Source organism: Rattus norvegicus, chromosome 13 (genome assembly GCF_021556685.1).
Source record: "Rattus norvegicus strain SHRSP/BbbUtx chromosome 13, alternate assembly SHRSP_T2T, whole genome shotgun sequence".
Classification (NCBI taxonomy): Eukaryota; Metazoa; Chordata; class Mammalia; order Rodentia; family Muridae; genus Rattus; species Rattus norvegicus.
In genome coordinates, this window is record NC_141546.1 from 35291877 (window position 1) to 35310000 (window position 18124).

At 42.9% G+C, this 18124-nt stretch overlaps 1 pseudogene; it reads right to left on the reverse strand.

Annotated features, from left to right (window-relative positions):
- Positions 1-11667: 11667 nt before the first annotated feature.
- Hnrnpa1-ps50 (heterogeneous nuclear ribonucleoprotein A1, pseudogene 50) lies at positions 11668-12681 on the reverse strand (annotated as a pseudogene).
- Positions 12682-18124: the final 5443 nt, after the last annotated feature.

Genomic DNA, 18124 nt, shown 5'->3' on the forward strand with positions numbered 1-18124 from the left:
AAAATAACCCCATTTTTTATAAAAAAAAAAACAAAAAAAACATATCTCTCAGTACATGGTATGCAAGCTATTTATATAGCAAATGCCTTTTTCTCAGTATCTGTCCATGAAGACCACTAGAAGCAATTTGTTTTCAGTTGGCAAAGCCAGAAGTGTACCTTTTATAGTTTTACCTCAAGGATATATTAACCTTCCTGCCCTGTGTCATAACTTAGAAAGGATCTTGATTGTCTCTTCCACAAAACACTACATTGGTACTCTATATTGATGACTTTATGATGGTTGGACCAAGTGAGCAGGAGATAGCAACCACTTTGGACACATTGGTAACACATATTCAAATCAGAGGATGGGAAATAAATCCAACCAAAATTCAAGGCCCATTTCCCTCCCTCAGTGAAATTCTTAGGAGTTCAGTGGTGTGGGGCATGTAGAGATAGTCCTTCTATGATGAAGGGTAAGTTATTGTACCCGGCCCCTCCCATCACCAAGAAAGAAACACCACTATTCAGTGGGCCTATTTGGATTCAGGACTCAGCATGTTCCTAACTTGGGTGCATTACTCTGGTCTATATACCAAGTGATTCGAAAAATGGCCACCTCTGTGTTTGGACCTGGAACAGGAGAAGGTTCTTTAACAGGTCCAGGCTGCTGTGGAGGCTGCTCTACCATATGGACTAGATCCAGTAGACCTGATAGTAATTGAGGTGTCAGTGGCAGATAGGGATGCTGTTTGAAGCCTTTAGTAAGGACCTATAGGTGAATCACAGGGAGACCTTTCAGATTTTGGAACAAGGCTCTACCACTATCTGCAGACAACCATTCTCCCTTCGAAAGACAGCTCTTGGCTTGCTTTTGAGCCTCGGTGGAAACTGAATGTTTGACAATGGACCACCAAATTATCATGTGACCTGAGGTGCCCATCATGAGTTGGGGGTGTTATATGATCCACCAAGTCATGCACAGCAAACAGGGCATGCATAACAGCAATCCATTGTTAAATGGACATGGTATATGCAAGGTAGGGCTACCGGAAGCAGATAAAAGGAACTTGTCTTCTGTAATGACATTCTGACTTCTGACTTCATTTTACCTAAGCTGACCAACACCTTCTGTAAGCAGCAATGTTCTCCAAAACATACCTGCTACCAAGTCTCTCTCTAAGCAACAATAGTTACCCAAGCCATCATGCTAGTTGCTAACGACAGAAAGAACAAATGAATTTGATTGGCTGAGCAAAAAACTCGATTACATTCAATGTCAGTTGACAATGATGGAACGCCTGGGAGAGTCCCTAATTCCCGAGTTCTGATTGGTTAAAATTATAACTGTAACTTGGCTCAGAAGTTTGGAGGTGTTATGCTTATAAACCCAGCTTCTGCTCCTTCTCAGGGCTGCCAGAAGAAACAAGGCTCCCCTGTCCTTGTCTGTGGCCCTGATTGATTACCGACTGTGCTTACATGGTAAGAATAATAAAAGATTTTGCTGTTTCCCAAGACCGCTGGTGTATTCTCTTCCCTTCCTTATGGTGCACAATGGACACAGTGTAGCAGGTCCTAGGCAGGTCCTGAAGGCACAAGCAAGTTACAAGAAGAATTTGCCCAAATGCCTATGGTTTCTACTCTAGTCACAATGTCATCTGCTGTCGAGAATGTACCTATAGCCTCATGGGGTGTTCTCCATGATTGGTTGACTGAGGATGAGAAGATTAGAGCCCAATTTACAGACAGTTCTGCGTGTTATTCAGGTACCAAACAGAGGTGGACACTTGCAGCATTACAACCCCTTTCTGGGACAACCCTGAAAGATATTGATGAAGAGAAATCTTCACAGTGGGCCGGACTCCAGGCAGAAGAATGGCCAGAGTGCTACCTTTGAGGTAGGAAGACACACCTTTGAGTCAGATCTTGAGAGGCAGGAAGACACAAGCCTTTAATTCAGATCACCAGATGGTGAGACACACCTTTAATCTGGGCCACCCCTTCTGCTAAAAAGAGGAACTTTTGCTCTTTGCCTGCTTGTTCTCATTTTGCTAGCAAGTCCATTCCTTCACTGGCATTAGAGCCTCCTTCTTAGGGATTCCAGCACAACTGAAAACCAGCTGAAACATCAGGACTGAACAACTACTGGATTCTTGGACTTTCCATTCACAGTCAGCCATTGGCCTTTGTTGGATTTGCCTGTAAGTCATTGTAATAAATCATATATATATATATATATTCATTTTATAAATTCTGTTCTCTGGGAACACACACACACACACACACACACACACACACACACACACACACACACACCACAAATAGGCTTCTTACTTTTTACTTTTTCAGCTTTAAAAAGTGCTTTAGGAGACCGGGCATTGTGGCACACACACTTGACTTTAATCTCAGCGCTTGGGATGTAGAAGCAAATGTATCTGTGATTTTGAGGCCAGCCTGGTCTATATAGTATGTTGCAGGTCAGAGAGAGCTATGTAAGGAGACTTTGAGTAATTAAACAAACAAATAAACAATCAGGCTTAAGGTAGCTCAGTGGTTAATAACGTAAACTCACTGTTCTTGTAAAAGACTAGAGTCTAGTTTTGAGTGCCCACAATCAGGCGGTTCACAAACCTTTGTAACACCAGCTACAGGAGAGCTGAGGCCATCTTTTGGCCTCTGAGGGTACTGCACAAGTATGTACACATAAAAAATAAAGCAAAAGCTTTAAAAATGGCTTTTTAAAGAATGGCGAGAGATGATATACATAAAGAGAAATATGCCTGAAGATTTAAGTAGCATTTTTTCAGTTAATAAAGTGACTCATAGCCAAGAAGCCTGGAAATGTTCAGTTTCCCTCAAATTCCTGTCTGACTGCCTGGAAAATCCATGGCCTTTTGATGTTCCCACAGAACTGCTGACATGTGAGTTCATTGCTCCTGTGTATTCTTGGGGATTTGGATTGTTCTTCTGACTTAAATAAGGTATTAAATCTTACTGTTTTTAACAGAATGCAAAGGGATGAACACATCCTTTCACGGTGCTAAAAGTTACCAAGACAACAGTTGCATACACAAAGAGGAAAGTGTTGCGACATTTACAATGAAAAATGAGACCCACATCTGTTGTCCCCATGGTCACTTACTTTATCTTTCTAAACTCTTTCTGGTAAATATTGTCATATTTTAAAGTAACCCATATGTTATTGCCCCTTAATGTAAACTGCTTACTTTCAAGTGTGTTCTTTAAGGAGAGACGACATCCTCTCCTAGCTAGGCTCCCATCTGAGTCCTGCCTGTGTTTTTGATGATACTTCATACACCATTCATTATAATTCTTGGAAATATTATCTCAAATGGAGTGGAGATTTTTATTCTCCTCAAACATCCTAATTCCTTTTTTAGTCATTGAAATAACTGGCTATTATGTTTTTTTAAATAAGTGTTTTTTTGGTGTGTGACTGTGTATGTGCTGTGTTTGTATGTGTTTGTAAGTGCCTGTGTGTGTGCTGTGTTTGTATGTGTTTGTGTGTGCCTGTGTGTGTGCTGTGTTTGTATGTGTGTGAGTGTGCCTGTGTGTGTGCTGTGTTTGTATGTGTGTGAGTGTGCCTGTGTGTGTGCTGTGTTTGTATGTGTGTGAGTGTGCTTGTGTGTGTGCTGTGTTTGTATGTGTTTGTGTGTGCCTGTGTGTGTGCTGTGTTTGTATGTGTGTGAGTGTGCCTGTGTGTGTGCTGTGTTTGTATGTGTGTGAGTGTGCCTGTGTGTGTGCTGTGTTTGTATGTGTGTGAGTGTGCTTGTGTGTGTGCTGTGTTTGTATGTGTTTGTGTGCCTGTGTATGTGCTGTGTTTGTGTGTGCCTGTGTGTGTGCTGTGTTTGTATGTGTGTGTGTGTGTGCCTGTGTGTGTGCTGTGTTTGTATGTGTTTGTGTGTGCCTGTGTGTGTGCTGTGTTTGTATGTGTTTGTGTGTGCCTGTGTGTGTGCTGTGTTTGTATGTGTTTGTATGTGCCTGTGTGTGTGCTGTGTTTATGTGTGTGTGAGTGTGCCTGTGTGTGTGCTGTGTTTGTATGTGTGTGAGTGTGCCTGTGTGTGTGCTGTGTTTGTATGTGTGTGTGCCTGTGTGTGTGCTGTGTTTGTATGTGTGTGAGTGTGCCTGTGTGTGTGCTGTGTTTATGTGTGTGTGTACCTGCACAGGTGTCATACTCCAGATTCTCTGCCTTATTTATTGATATGTAGTTTCTCATTGAACCTGGAGCAAGATTGACATCCAGCAAGTTACAGTGATCCCCCTGTCTCCATCTCCCCTCAGCTCGGACAGGGCGAGAAGTGTACGGCTACACCTGGGTTTATATGTGGGTGCTGGATATTTGAACACAGGCTCTCATGCTTGCCTGACAAATGCTCTTGCTTGCTGAGCCATCTCCTTTGCTCCTGTTTATGCACTATGCTTAATTAAAAAAAGAGAACCCTAGTATCATACATGTAGAATGGGTTATATTTATTCTCCAGAGCCCCCTTTCTCGACATCCCTTTCCCAATGCCAACTCCTTCGATCTGATACTTGATACCAACATATTCTGCAAATATGTAGATTTACATTGTTTGACAAATACCACTTAATAAATCATATGAGAAACATATCAGGGAGAGACTTAACATGTATTTACTGGAGCTCAAATCTCTTCCGTAGAATCACAGAGGAGTGGAGAAGTGGCTCAGTAGTTAGAGCACTTACCTCTCCTACAGAGGGCTCATGTTCTTTTCCTGGCATCCACAGTAGACATCTGACAACTTCACTTCATTGCAGCTCTAGGGATCTGATGCCTTCTGGTCTCCATGGTCACTGCACCCATGTGCACGTAACACAGATACAGACACAGACACAGACGTACAAACAGACACAGACACAGACACACAAACAGACACAGACACACAACAGACACACACACATACACTTAAAAATAAATTTTAAAAATAGCTATGAGAATTTGGTTTCTTTAAAAATGCAGAAATGTTATAGGAACATATTTTTGTTTTAATCCCAGGTGTGGGAGATGGGGCTGCTTCAGATTGTCCATAGCAGCTGACTATGATTTGCCTCATGCTCTGGTAGGGGCATGATTTGGCCAGCTGCAGATAGCTTCTGCAAATGTTTGGCATTTAGAATTCTGGGGACACTCAAGAGGGTATAAAAATGCTAGAGTCCTGAGAGGAGTTGTGGCTGCTGCTTCTCCCCTTGCCTTGCTGGTGGTTGGTTGCTGACTGGAGATATCCTGACAACAAAGATCAAAGTTGTCCCAAGGAACATGACACCTCTAATCAGTAGGAAGTAGTCTAGAGAACCTTTCCCCTCCAGCCTTCTTTCTCTCCTAACTAGTGTTAGGGGGCTGGAAGGGATAGGAGTGGAGAAGGGTGGTGGAAATAACTTACAAAATGGCCAGAAGTCCAGCTACAATTCCATTTGTATATAACCTAGGCACAGGCCCCAGAGTGCAAATCACATCTAGGTAATACAAAGCCGATGTTCTGTAGATGGATACTCTTCTGTGCTGTTTTGGGAGATGACATGGAAAAATCGGAACATGCTTGGTAAATGAAATTGTTCCTCTAAACATTTTAAGTGCAGGAGAGATGAGGAGTATTTTTCAGTGACTGAATCAACACAAGGCAGAAGCAGGGGTCTTGGGGAGCGTGTAAGGTGGTTATCCAATAGGGGTGACACTTTTGTGACTCTCCCATGGGGGCAGTGTGACTACTGAGGGAGATGGTGCAATTCATAAGAACACTTTTATTTGTACTCACATATAACTGGAGACATTTTTGTGAGGGGAATGGAATGTTACACATTCTGCTGCTCAAAGTGCAGTCAGTCTAACACACATGGAACTGTCTCTCATCATACTTGACTACCAGTTATTTTCTGGGTAGCATATAGTTAGTTATCTGAGCATTGAATTGGGATCCATGTCATATATGTTTAGTTTAGATATATATTTTCCTCCCTCTGTATCCTTCTTTCTTTCATTTTGTCTTCTTGACAGATCTCTAGCCTAGACTGACCTCAAATTCTCTATGTAGCAAAAGAAACTTTAAGTTTGCCTCCCCTATACAGTACTGGGATACGAGTGTGGTTACCATGCCTGGTCTATGCAGTTTACCCAGAACAAGTGTTGCCCTTTTGAAGGGAACAATAACCTGGCTGTCTGGAGACAAGGAATACCACGAAGTCACGCTACACAACCAGCCTCATAGAAGAGTCTTATTGGGAGAGATACAGGATTGCGACTACTGCTTAGGTGAGAGACAGCAAAGAACTGAGCAGGAAACAGGATTTATAAAGTGCAGAGCTGTCTGGGGTTGCCTGGAATTGGAGGGATTATATAGCCTGTTCTTGGGGTAGATACAGGGATTAGTAGGGTTTCTTTTTATTATTATTATTATTTTTAAGATTTATTCATTTATTTAATATATGTGAGTACACTGTTGCTCTCTTCAGACACAGCAGAAGAGGGCATCAGATCCTGTTACAGATCATTGTGAGCCACTACGTGGTTGCTGGGATTTGAACTCAGGACCTCTGGAAGAACAGTCAGTGTTCTTAACCACTGAGCCATCTCTCCAGCCCTGGTGGGCTTTCAAAACCAGGAAGTAAGCTTGGACTTTACCCTACAGTGCTGGAGATGGAGCACAGGGCTTCGGGCATGCGAAGCACGTGCTCTGCTAACGTACTCATGCCCCATGCCCATAGAGGGGTGTTCTTGCTGTATCCTCACACAGTGGAAGGGGTAAGCAGCTTTTATGGGACCAGCTTATAATGTGAACAATTCTGTTCACTGTCTTAATTTTGTTTCCTCTGGCTGTGATAAAATACCTGGAAGAAGCAAGTCAGGGAGAAAAGTTATTTTTTTTTAGCTTACATTTCCAGATTATTGTACACAAAGCAGGGAAGTCACAACAGTAGGCATCTGAACAGCTAATCATGTCCCAGTCTAGAGCAGGGAACAAAAAATCATCTGCATGCATAGCTGTGCTCAGCTCTTTCTCTCCTCTTAGGCAGTCCAGGGCCCAAACCCAGGGAATGGTGCCACCCACAGTAAGCAGTGTTTTCCTATCTCACCCTAACCAACACCCCTCTGCCCAACACACACAGATGTGTTGATAGGTCACCCTGACTCAGACAGTTCCTCCCTGAAACTTTCTTTCTAGGTGATTCTAGATTGTGTCAAGTTGACCATCAAAATTGACCATTACAAGGCTGTAATGATTTTTTATTAATCTGGGTAATTCATTTCAATTTTTAGAGGAATATTCTCATTTCAGATTAACATGCTTATTGAAATTATCCAATGATCTCTTTCTGTGGGGAGGGAGTCACTAAATTCAAAACAAGATATAAGCAGTAAGGCTCTTTTGTTTCGGAAACATAATATGATCTATTTATTCTGATAATATTTAAATTGACTTGTGTAGATTTAGCATTTCTTACAAAAGCAAATGACGATTGTTCACATATATTAGGAATTTGTAATTCTGCATCAGACCCAAATAGGATAAGTAGGAATGGTTTGAAAGATACAGAAGTTACCTCAACATCCTCTGATCCTGTACTCAAGGTTCAATCTTTGGGCAGGAAGGCCAACAATGTCCCAAGCACAAGAGATGCCTGGAGGCAGCTGAGGTCAGTCTCAGTGCGTATTTGTAAAGCTAACAGAAATAGAGGTATTTGACCATCAGAATGGATCATTGGGGTTCCAGAATGTAAAGACCACATGGCTAATTCCAGCAAGAGCCTCTCAATAGGAACAACTCACTTAAGGAAGGGGGAGTTTATTTAGGCTCATAGTTCAAGGGTCCATCATGTGTGGACACTGGGCAGTGGGAGCTTGGGGCACTGTTCACACTGGCTTCACACTAGGGAGTAGAGAGAGATGAGTTCCCACTTCAATTTTCCTTTTGTGGTAGTTCAAATATACTTGGCCTAAGGGAAGTGGCACTATTAAGAGCCTCGTTAGGGGAAGGGTGTGACTACGGAGGCGGGGCTTTGAGGTCTCATATATATGCTTAAGTCTGACCAAGACAGTCTCCTGCTGCTGCCTTTGGATTAAGAGGTAGAACTCTCATCTCCTTCTCCAGCACCATATTGGCCCAAATGCTGTCCTGCTTCTTGCCATGATGATAATGGACTGAACCTCTGAACCTGAAAACCAGCTCCAGTTAAATGTTGTCCCTTGTAAGAGTTGGCTTGGTCATGGTGTCTCTTCTCAGCAACGAGAGCCCTCCCTAAGATACCCTTTATTCAGTCCAATACTGCAACCATGAAATGGTGATACGCACATTTTAAGAAGGATGAATTTTCCCATCTCAGTTATTACAATCTAGAAACTCCATTAAAGACATGCCCAGAGGTTTATTTCCATGGTGACTCTAAATCCTAACAGCTCACACTAAGATGTACTATGATGCCACTCTTCCAGGAAACCTGGTGGCTTTCAGTCCCCAGCTGCAGGAAACACAGGCAGCAGGACTGGGTGGGTAGAGAAGTCAGGACTCAGAGGGAAGGTTCACAGCCACTAGGAGGAACTGTAAACAAGCCAAAGCACGGTGATTTTTTTTTAAGTATAGAAAAGAGTTTATTTAGGGCATGGGGAGGGGAGTTGAAGGGGTAGTAGAGGCAGAGAGAGAGAGAGAGAGAGAGAGAGAGAGAGAGAGAGAGAGAGAGAGAGAGAGATCAGTCATGAGCACATGGAGAGAAAGGGGGAAGGGGAATGGGAAGAGAGGGGACAGAGAGGGAAGAGAAGAAGAGAGCAAGAGAAAAGAGAGAGTCACAGTGAAGGCAGCCCTGGGTCATTGAGTTCAGCCACAGCCTTCCTTCTCTGGCATCTCTGTAAACCACCATGGAGCTGTCCAACAATGCTTGCATAGTGGGAAGGCTCTGCAGAGCAGAGGGAAAAGGTGGGTGAGACCCCCCAACCCCACCAGTGTCTGTATCCATTTAATTTGTTAGAACTCATAAAGGTATGTCGGAGAGCAATTTTAGTCCCTCTCTGGTGCCACAATGAAACAGAATCACAAAGAAAAGTATGTTTCCTCCTCTGTGCAAAGGGCAGGGGCATTTCAGAAACATTTATGACTCATTAAAATTAGAGAAAAGTTTTGCATGGTAGATTGTAAATAAAGATTTTTGACTGAGGGAATTACTGAATGTAGAGAGGGGGTTAATCCCTCTGCACTTCCCCTCGCACCACTGAACCAGTGGGCGGAGTGGAACACGCCTCTTTGACGAGTTACATTGCTTTTATAGATACCTGGTTCTGTCTTCTAAGAGCAACTCAAGTAGGAACGTGGCAACATTTGGTGAAGGCACTTGTTGCAAGTGCCTTTGAGTACCATCCAGCCGTCTTTAAGAAACATCATCAAAGCATTTGAAGTGAAAGTTGATGATTTCTTCTCCTGCAGATGTGGGTTTTCTGCGTCAAATCAGCTCTGGATGCAAGTACAGTTTGTCTAGGGAATGGACCTATTTAATTAAAGAAAGAGTTGGTTGTTTGTGTAAAGGAAATGGATCTATCTTATACAGGATGTGTGTGTCTGTCTGTGTGTGTGTGTGTGTGTGTGTGTGTGTGTGTGTGTGCGTGTGTTTGTGACTTGTAAAATACAACCGTATGCAGGCAAGTTAGCAAACTAGAGACAGACAGCTGCACTGTCTGTGTTAAAGGGCAAATGGAAACTCTATTAAGCCTCAAGCATCATGCTCTCATAGTCATTCAACTCTGCCACTCTTTTTGGTCCCATTTTAATTAGTGTATATTACTTACACAAAAAATTTCATCCTGGCTTTTTCACAGATGCATGTAGCATACATATTTATCATATTCACCCCTTGCTTACTCTCAGATATTCCCTCGACCTCTCTGACCTCTTTCCTCTTCCTAATACCTTTCTACTTTGATAGTTCTTTTATTCCATTTATGAAAAAAGTCTTCCTTTGTTTTCTTTACTTTCTTTCCTTCTCTCTTTTTTTTCTTCCTTACTTCCTCCCTTCCTCCCTCCCCCTCTCCCCTCTCTTTCTCTCATAATAGAGTCTCTTATAGCTCAGGTTGGTTTCTTTTTTAAAATTTTTTATTAGACATATTTCTTTACTTACATTTCGAATGTTATTCCCTTTCCCGGTTTCCTGTCCATAAGCCCCCCTCTCCTTCCCCTCCCCCATACGGGTATTCTGCCCATCCATCCTGCTTACTGCCCCCCTCCCATATTGCGCTGTACTGGGGGTCCAACCTAGGCAGGACCAAGGGCTTCCCCTTCCACTGGTGCCCCAACAAGGCTATTCTCTGCTACATATGCAGTTGGAGCTCTGGGTCAGTCCATGTATAGTCTTTCGGTGGTAGTGGTTTAGTCCATGGAAGCTCTGGTTGGTTGGCATTGTTGTTCTTATGGGGTTGCAAGCTCCTTCAACTCTTTCAATCCTTCCTCTAATTCATCCCCCCCCAAGTGGTTTGCTGCTAGCATTAACCTCTGTATTGGACATGCTCTGGATGTGTCTCTCAGGAGAGATCTATATCCCGTCCCTTTCAGCATGCATTTTTTAGCTTCATCAATCTTATCTAGTTTTGGTGGATACATATATATATATATATATATATATATATATATATATATATATGCCACATGTGGGACAGGCTCTGAATGGCCGTTCCTTCTAAACTTTGCTTCCATATCCCCTCCTATGGATATTTTTTTCCCTTTTAAGAAGGAATGGGAACATCTGCATTTTGGTCATCCTTCTTCTTGAGCTTTCTGTGGTCTGTAGATTGCATCTTGGGTAATTTGAGCTTTTTGGCTAATATCCACTTATCAATGAGTGCATACCAAGTGTTTTTTCCTGTGATTGAGTTACCACACTCAGGATGGTATTTTCTAGTTCACTCCATTTGCCTATGAATTTCATGAAGTCATTGTTTCTGATAGCTGAGTAGTACTTCATTGTGTAGATGTACCACATTTTTTGAATCCATTCCTCTGTTGAAGAGCATCTGGGTTCTTTCCAGCTTCTGGCTACTATAAATAAGGCTGCTATGAACATAGTGGAGCATGTGTCTTTGTTGTATGTTGGAGCATATTTTGGGTATATGCCCAGGAGAGGTATAACTGGGTCCTCAGGTAGTGGAATGTCCAATTTTCTGAGGAACCTCCAGACTGATTGCCAGAATGGTTGTACCAGTCTGCAATCCCACCAACAGTGGAGGAGTGTTCCTCTTTCTTCATATCCTTGCCAGCATTTGCTGTCACCTGAGGTTTTTTTTTTTATTGAAAAGTTAAAAATTCCTTAATTTTTATTCCTGGTACCACTACCACAATTTACAGGGCAATATACCTGATGTAATGAAAAGAAAAAGAAAAAGACAAAGCTACAACAGATAAAGACCTCAGAAATGTACATCTAATTGACAGTACATTGCATTAATTGATAGCTGCACTTTTTGCAAACTCTGGCTATGACAGTCCTGAACAAGAAGGGCTTCCTCTTTAAGCTGCAGTAACTTTTCTGACTAGGGATCATCATTCCTTCTGTGGCAGATTTTTACAGTTCCTCTAATGCATTTAGGACGACTGCCTCAAAGTAACCTGCGACTTTCCTGACAACTTCTCGCTCTCTCTCCTGCTGAGAACTGTAGTCATTTGTTTGTTTTATTTTAAAACCTTCTGTTACCGCATCCACCACTTACACCTCCAGATCCATAGCCACCACCACAGGGACTGCCTGAGCTTCTTCCACCCAAACTGCCCCCATCATGGGTCCATAATTAGATTGCTGCTGTCCACTATAATTTCCAAAGTCATTATAGTTCCCACCACCACCATAGTTACCTCCACCAAAATTTCCTCCTTCATTGTAACCATCATATCCTCCTCCTCCACCACCTTATCCACCACCTTGGTCCACCACCTCCATAACTTCCTCTACTACTGTAACCAGGACCACCACCATAGTTGCCACCATCACCTCCAAATCCATGATATCTATCACCACTACCTCCATAACTGCCTCTGCTGCTACCACCTCCACCACCATAGCCTTCTCTTCCACCAAAGTTTCCTCCACGTCCCATAAAGTTGCCAGATCCACCTCCACGACCTCTCTGTGATCCAGCAGACGGCATCTCTTGTTTAGAAAGGGCCCTTTTCACTTCACAATTATGCCCATTAATAGTGTGGTGTTTCTGAACAACAATTTTATCAACTGTATCCTGATCATCAAAAGTTACAAAAGCAAATCCTCTCTTTTCCCACTCTGCCTGTCTTCCTTCTATGGTTTCAGTCTTGCCATACTTTTCAAAGTAGTCTCTCAGATTATATTCTTCTGTATCCTCTTTAATACCACCAACAAAAATCTTCTTCACCGTTAAATGGGCACCAGGCTTTACAGAATCCTCTCTAGAAACAGCTCTCTTTGGTTCCACCACACGTCCATCAACCTTGTGTGGACGAGCACACATTGCAGCATCCACCTCTTCGACACAAGAGGAAGTCACAAAACCAAAGCCTCTGGAATGTTTTGTTTGAGGATCTCTCATTACCACACAGTCTGTAAGTGTGCCCCGTTTCTCAAAATGTTCTCTTAAGCTATCATCTGTGGTTTCAAAGCTCAGACCACCAATAAACAGCTTTCTCAGCTGCTCTGGTTCCTTTGGATCATGGCCCTCCATTTTAAGACCAGACTTGTCGTTTCCAACTCAAGTTCAATACGGAGTTTTTTATCTTAGCCATTCTAACTGGTGTGAGGTGTGTGCATTTCCCTGATGACTAAGGATGTTGAACATTTCTTTAGGTGCTTTTTGGCCATTCGATATTCCTCAGCTGAGAATGTTTTGTTTAGCTCTGTACCCCACTTTTAATAGGGTTATTTGTCTTTCTGGAGTCTAACTTCTTGAGTTGTTTGTATATTTTGGATATTAGCACTCTATCAGATGTAGGATTGGTAAAGATCTTTTCCCAATCTGTTGGTTGGCGTTTTGTCCTAACAACAGTGTCCTTTGCCTTACAGAAACTTTGCAGTTTTATGAGGTCCCATTTGTCGATTCTTGATCTTAGACCATAAGCCATTGGTGTTTTGTTCAGGAAATTTTCCCCAATGCCCATGTGTTCGAGACTCTTCCCCACTTTTTCTTCTATTAGTTTGAGTGTATCTTGTTTGATGTGGAGGTTCAGATTGGTTTCTGATTAAAAATGTAACTGAATTGAATTACCTTAAACTTCTGATCATCTCACCTCTGTCTCCAAGTGCTAGATCACAGGGGTGTACTGCACCTGTCAATACATGTCTTTCTGGGTCTGGCTTCTTCTGCTCAACCTGATACCCTAACTTCCATACACTTTCCTGTAAACTGCTCTGTTCTTTGTGACAAGTCTCCTTATGTATATACACCCTGCTTTCTTTATGGTCATCTGTCAGGGAGTATCTAGGCGGAATTCATGACTTGGCCATTTGTAGTAGCACCAAGATCAACAGGGTTGATCATATTGAATGCTGCCTTTGTTCCTCTAGGGATCCAGGAGGGATGTAGCTGGACTCTGTGGTTGTTATATATTTTTTAAAATTGGAATCAACGTCTATGTTGAGTTTCACTGTGGCTAGACCAATTTACCTTTTACTAACAATGCATAAAGCTTCACCCAGCCTCACCTTTGCTACTGTAAATGTGCGTATTAATGACAGAAAAGCTACGAAAGCAGCATGACTGCGTTCCAGTAAAAATTATTTAAAAATATCATGTGGAACGCTGAATTTGAGCTACACATGTGGTTTAGCAGTGTGATTTATTGCTGTGCATAGGCTGGGGTTGGAGCTGAAGAGAAGGCTTAGTAGTCAGGAATGTGCACTTAACAGAGGGCCTCAGATAATCTCGCCTTTGTCTCTTGAGTGCTGGGATTGCAGATACATACCCGATTTATTCAGTGCTGGGAATGGAACCCCAGGCTGTGTATGTGCTACGCAAGTGCTGTGAGCCACTTTCCTAGCCACCCACATCCTTATAGTGGTTTTCTTAAAAATTATTTTTCTGTATAGCTTCACATGCATTTATTTTTAGGGACCTGGCTTTGTAGGATGCAGAGCTCATGCCCTTCTGGGTTGGCTGTGTAACTACCTGATGGGGTTTGAAGCTTAGATGCCCTCTTGGTTTTTCACTGAAGTCCCTGCTACCCAACTGCCCCACCATCTCCTGTGCTGAATCGTAGGCTCCATTTTTTTTTTTAAAGAGTGATATTTGAAAGCCGCATTCTAATTCCAAGCCCATTTGTCATTTGTGGGTTTAAAAGAAAACAATATACATCCTCAAGTGCTGAACAGACGTTTGGAAAGGAGGCCTTTGTCTTGGAAGCCATTCATAATTAGAGCATAAAGAACTGTGTGTCATTACTTTTTCCTTGCTCTGCAAGAACGATGGTGAACGCACGGCAGTAGATGGCAGTGTTTCTTAACAAATAGTGTAGGCTCCATTCCTGTGAGCCGGGGGTGGGGGGGATATTTTTGTTACTCTGGCATTACGACTAATAAACACAAAGCTGCAGAAAGTTCTGAGGAATCCCCCTGCTTCTCTTCCCACCCATGAGCTTAATTAAAGTCAATGAAGGGGCTTAGCTCCTCATCCTCCCTTCCTTTCAGAGCCTCCCGCTTTGATGATGTCTTCTCTCAGACCTGCTCCAGCTAAGACAAAGGGATGGATAGCTCACAAAGCCAGAACTGAATGCCTGGGTAGGGAAGGGGTCAGTGGCACAGCACTGGGTTCTACGCTTACTGCCTACAAGCATCCTCCTCCCTGTTGCTTCCAAGCCCAGTGCCCCCTGGGTGTGGTCCTGTGTTCTTCTAGAGAGCAATGTTGGTTTTCAACCTATTTCTACCATGCTCTCATTCCTCTGTTTGACCTTGGTAAAGATCTCCTCCAGTTTTTAAAATGTGCACATGATTATTTTTAATGCACACACTAACTTCTAACATCTCTTATTACCATATATTAATTACATATTAATGGGTTTCATTATGGCATTTTCATAATCATATTCTCCCCTAATTTCCTCTCTTGTCTCCTCCTAGTCCTGCTGATCTTCCTCTTCTCAACCAGACTCCTTTCTACTTTTGTGTGTGTGAGTGTGTGTGGGTAAGTATGTATGTGTGTGTATATGTATGTGTGTGCATGTGTTCATGGATGTGTCTGTGAATATGTGTCTACATGAATGTGTGTGTGTTTGTGTGCACGTGTATGAGTGTGTCTGTGTATGTGTTTTTGTGTTTATGCATGTATATGTGTGTATGTGTATGTATGTGTGTACATGTATGTGCGCATGTATGTGTGCATGTGTGTGCATGTATGTGTGCATGTGTGTGCATGTGTGTGTACCAATGAGTTTAATTAGAGTTACTTATGGGCTCATGAATGAAAAATTGTTTACTGGAGCATGGGCACCTTACTGGTGGCTACATTATTGAAAAAAAATGTCTCTCACAAGCAACAGTTAATTGCACATATATCCTCAGAGAGGGGTATGGCCACATCAGTTCCTCCCTCTAGCAATAGTTAAGTGTCATTAAGTCTTTAGGGTTGTGTGAGACCTATTTAGCTGGGGCTAAGTCACAAGACTGAGTCTCAGAAAAAAATAGCGGGGGGGGGGGAATGTGAATTGTGAATGGTCACTGTCCTTTTCTATGGCATCAAACCTGGCCCCTTGCATTTCTCTATAGTTTGGAGCCATCAGCACATCCCAGTGCACCGATGCACTGGAGATTTAGATGTAGTTGTTCAGGTCCTTGGGTGACTCTGGTTGGCAGCTGTGCTGAGATGTCCAGTCCATGGTATTCTGTCTGGATTACAAGGTGTCACCTCCGGAAGTGAAGCCAGGTCTCAGGCTTTTGGAGCAGCTGCGAGCTTGCATCCGCAGGGTCTCAGGGAGATGTCAGGCTGATGGCTCCGCTGGGCACTGTGCAGCTGGTGCAGGTGGGCTGCTGACAGGTGGCTTTGGCAGAGAGGAGGAAGAAAGGTGAGGGTCATGCCTACCATTCCAATGTGCTTCCTGACATACAGAAACAGAGTCCCCCAGGAAACCACAGACTGCATCACGAAATCATGCTGTTTCTCGGGTTTTCTCTGTTTTGCCATCTCTTTATTTGAATAACTGTACGTCTGTCTGCTTTCTTTGTTATATTGATTTCTGTGTATCTCTCTATACCTGTTGCCTGCCTCTCTCCTCTTTCTGTCTCCTTCCTTCTCTCTCTGTCTTTCTTTTTTGACAGTGCTAAGAATCTTACCTAGCACCTCACATGTTATCAAGCCCCTGTTTCCTCTGCTTGACAGTCACTCTACCATCAAGTTATATCCCCAGTCCTTGTGTACACTGCTTCTGTGTGTCTATTTCAATTTGCTAGCTTTGACCTGCCTATCTGTCTGTCTCTTCACTTATTGATCTGGTAAGACTTACATTGGGACATCAGTACTTCTGTTATGTATATTAGATATACACATATAGATGTTTGGTACAGTGATGCTACTTACAGTATTAGTAGTATTCTATATGATGCTACAAAGGTAAAGACATATTCTGTCTTGATTTTTAGCATAGTAAAATAAACCACAAGAACTTCTCAGTACTGCATTATAAAATGGAGTTTCTGTTAGTGATCGCTTCCTACTGTGTAACTGTTTTGAGCATGGTCAAGATTAGGCTAAGCTAAGCCAAGGTGTTCCAGTGGTCAGCTATAGTAAATGCATTTTTACTTACAGTAGTTTCAACTCATAAGATCTTTACTTGGATATGTAATTATTTATATTAATTGTTGGGATCTAGAATTATCTATGAAAGGAATCTTTGGGCGTGGCTGTGATGGATTGTCTGGAGGAAGTTAACCCTTAGGTATGCCTGTGAAGTATTTTCTTGATTAAGTTGATAGAGATAGGAAAACCTACCCTAAATGTGAACAGTGCCATTTTATAGGCTGGGCTTCTGGATTAAATAAAAAGAAGGAAGTGAGCCGAGCACCAGCATTCATCTCTTTCTTCTTCCCAACTGTGGATGCAATACAGCCAGCCATCACGGTCCTGCTGAGCCTCCTCCATGATGGACTATACCCTCAAATCAAGGATGTCCTGAACCTTAGTTGTTTTATTTATTTATTTTACGTATATGAGTACACGATATCCGTCTTCGACACACCAGAAAAGGGTATCGGATCCCATTACAGATGGTTGTGAGCCACCATGTGGTTGCTGGGAATTGAACTCAGGATTTCTGGAAGAGTAATCAGTGCTCCTAACTGCTGAGCCATCTCTCCAGCCCTTAGTTGTTTTAATCAGGTGTTTCGTCACAGCAACAGGTAGAGGAACCAAAATAGGATGGCACTTTACACTGTGAACCTTTTTCTCTCTTCTCCTCCTCTCCTTTCTCCCCCCTCTCCTATCTCTACCTTTTGCCCCCTCTCTCCCCTCTCCCCTTTCCCCTCTCCAATACGTTCTCTCTCTCTCTCTCTCTCTCTCTCTCTCTCTCTCTCTCTCTCTCTCTCTCTCTCGTCTGTGTATGTAATGAGGAATTGGCTTACACAACTATGAAGACCAAGAAACCGTTCCAAGATCTCTATTTGTCACACTGGTGACACAGAGAGGTGACCTAGTTTGAGTCTGAGTCTGAAGGCAGGTTTGCTCTCAGACTGAGTTCCTCCTTGGTCATCTTTCATCTTTCTTGTCTCATTCAGGTCATTACTGGATTGGCTGAAGCTCACCAACCCTGGAGAGGGCTGTTCCAATCAGCGCATTGAGTACTACTCAGGTGCTAATCACATCCAGATCCGTCCCCTCTGTTCATTCTCTCCTTTGTCCCTCACGTCTATGTACAGGGGTGCGAGATAACTGGTGGTAAAATGCTTGCCTTGCAAGCATGAGGACCTGAGCTCAGTCTCCAGAACTCCTGTTAGAGAAGCCATGTTGGAGAAGCATGGCAGCATGAGTGTGCAAACCCAGTGCTGCGGAGGAGACAGGAGGATCGCTGGACTCACTGGCCAGTTGGCCTGCTGATTTGTTGAGCCTTGCATCAAGTAAGAGACTCTGTTTGCAAAATCAATGTGGATAGCACCTGAGGACAAGTGAAGTTGACCTCTGACCTCCA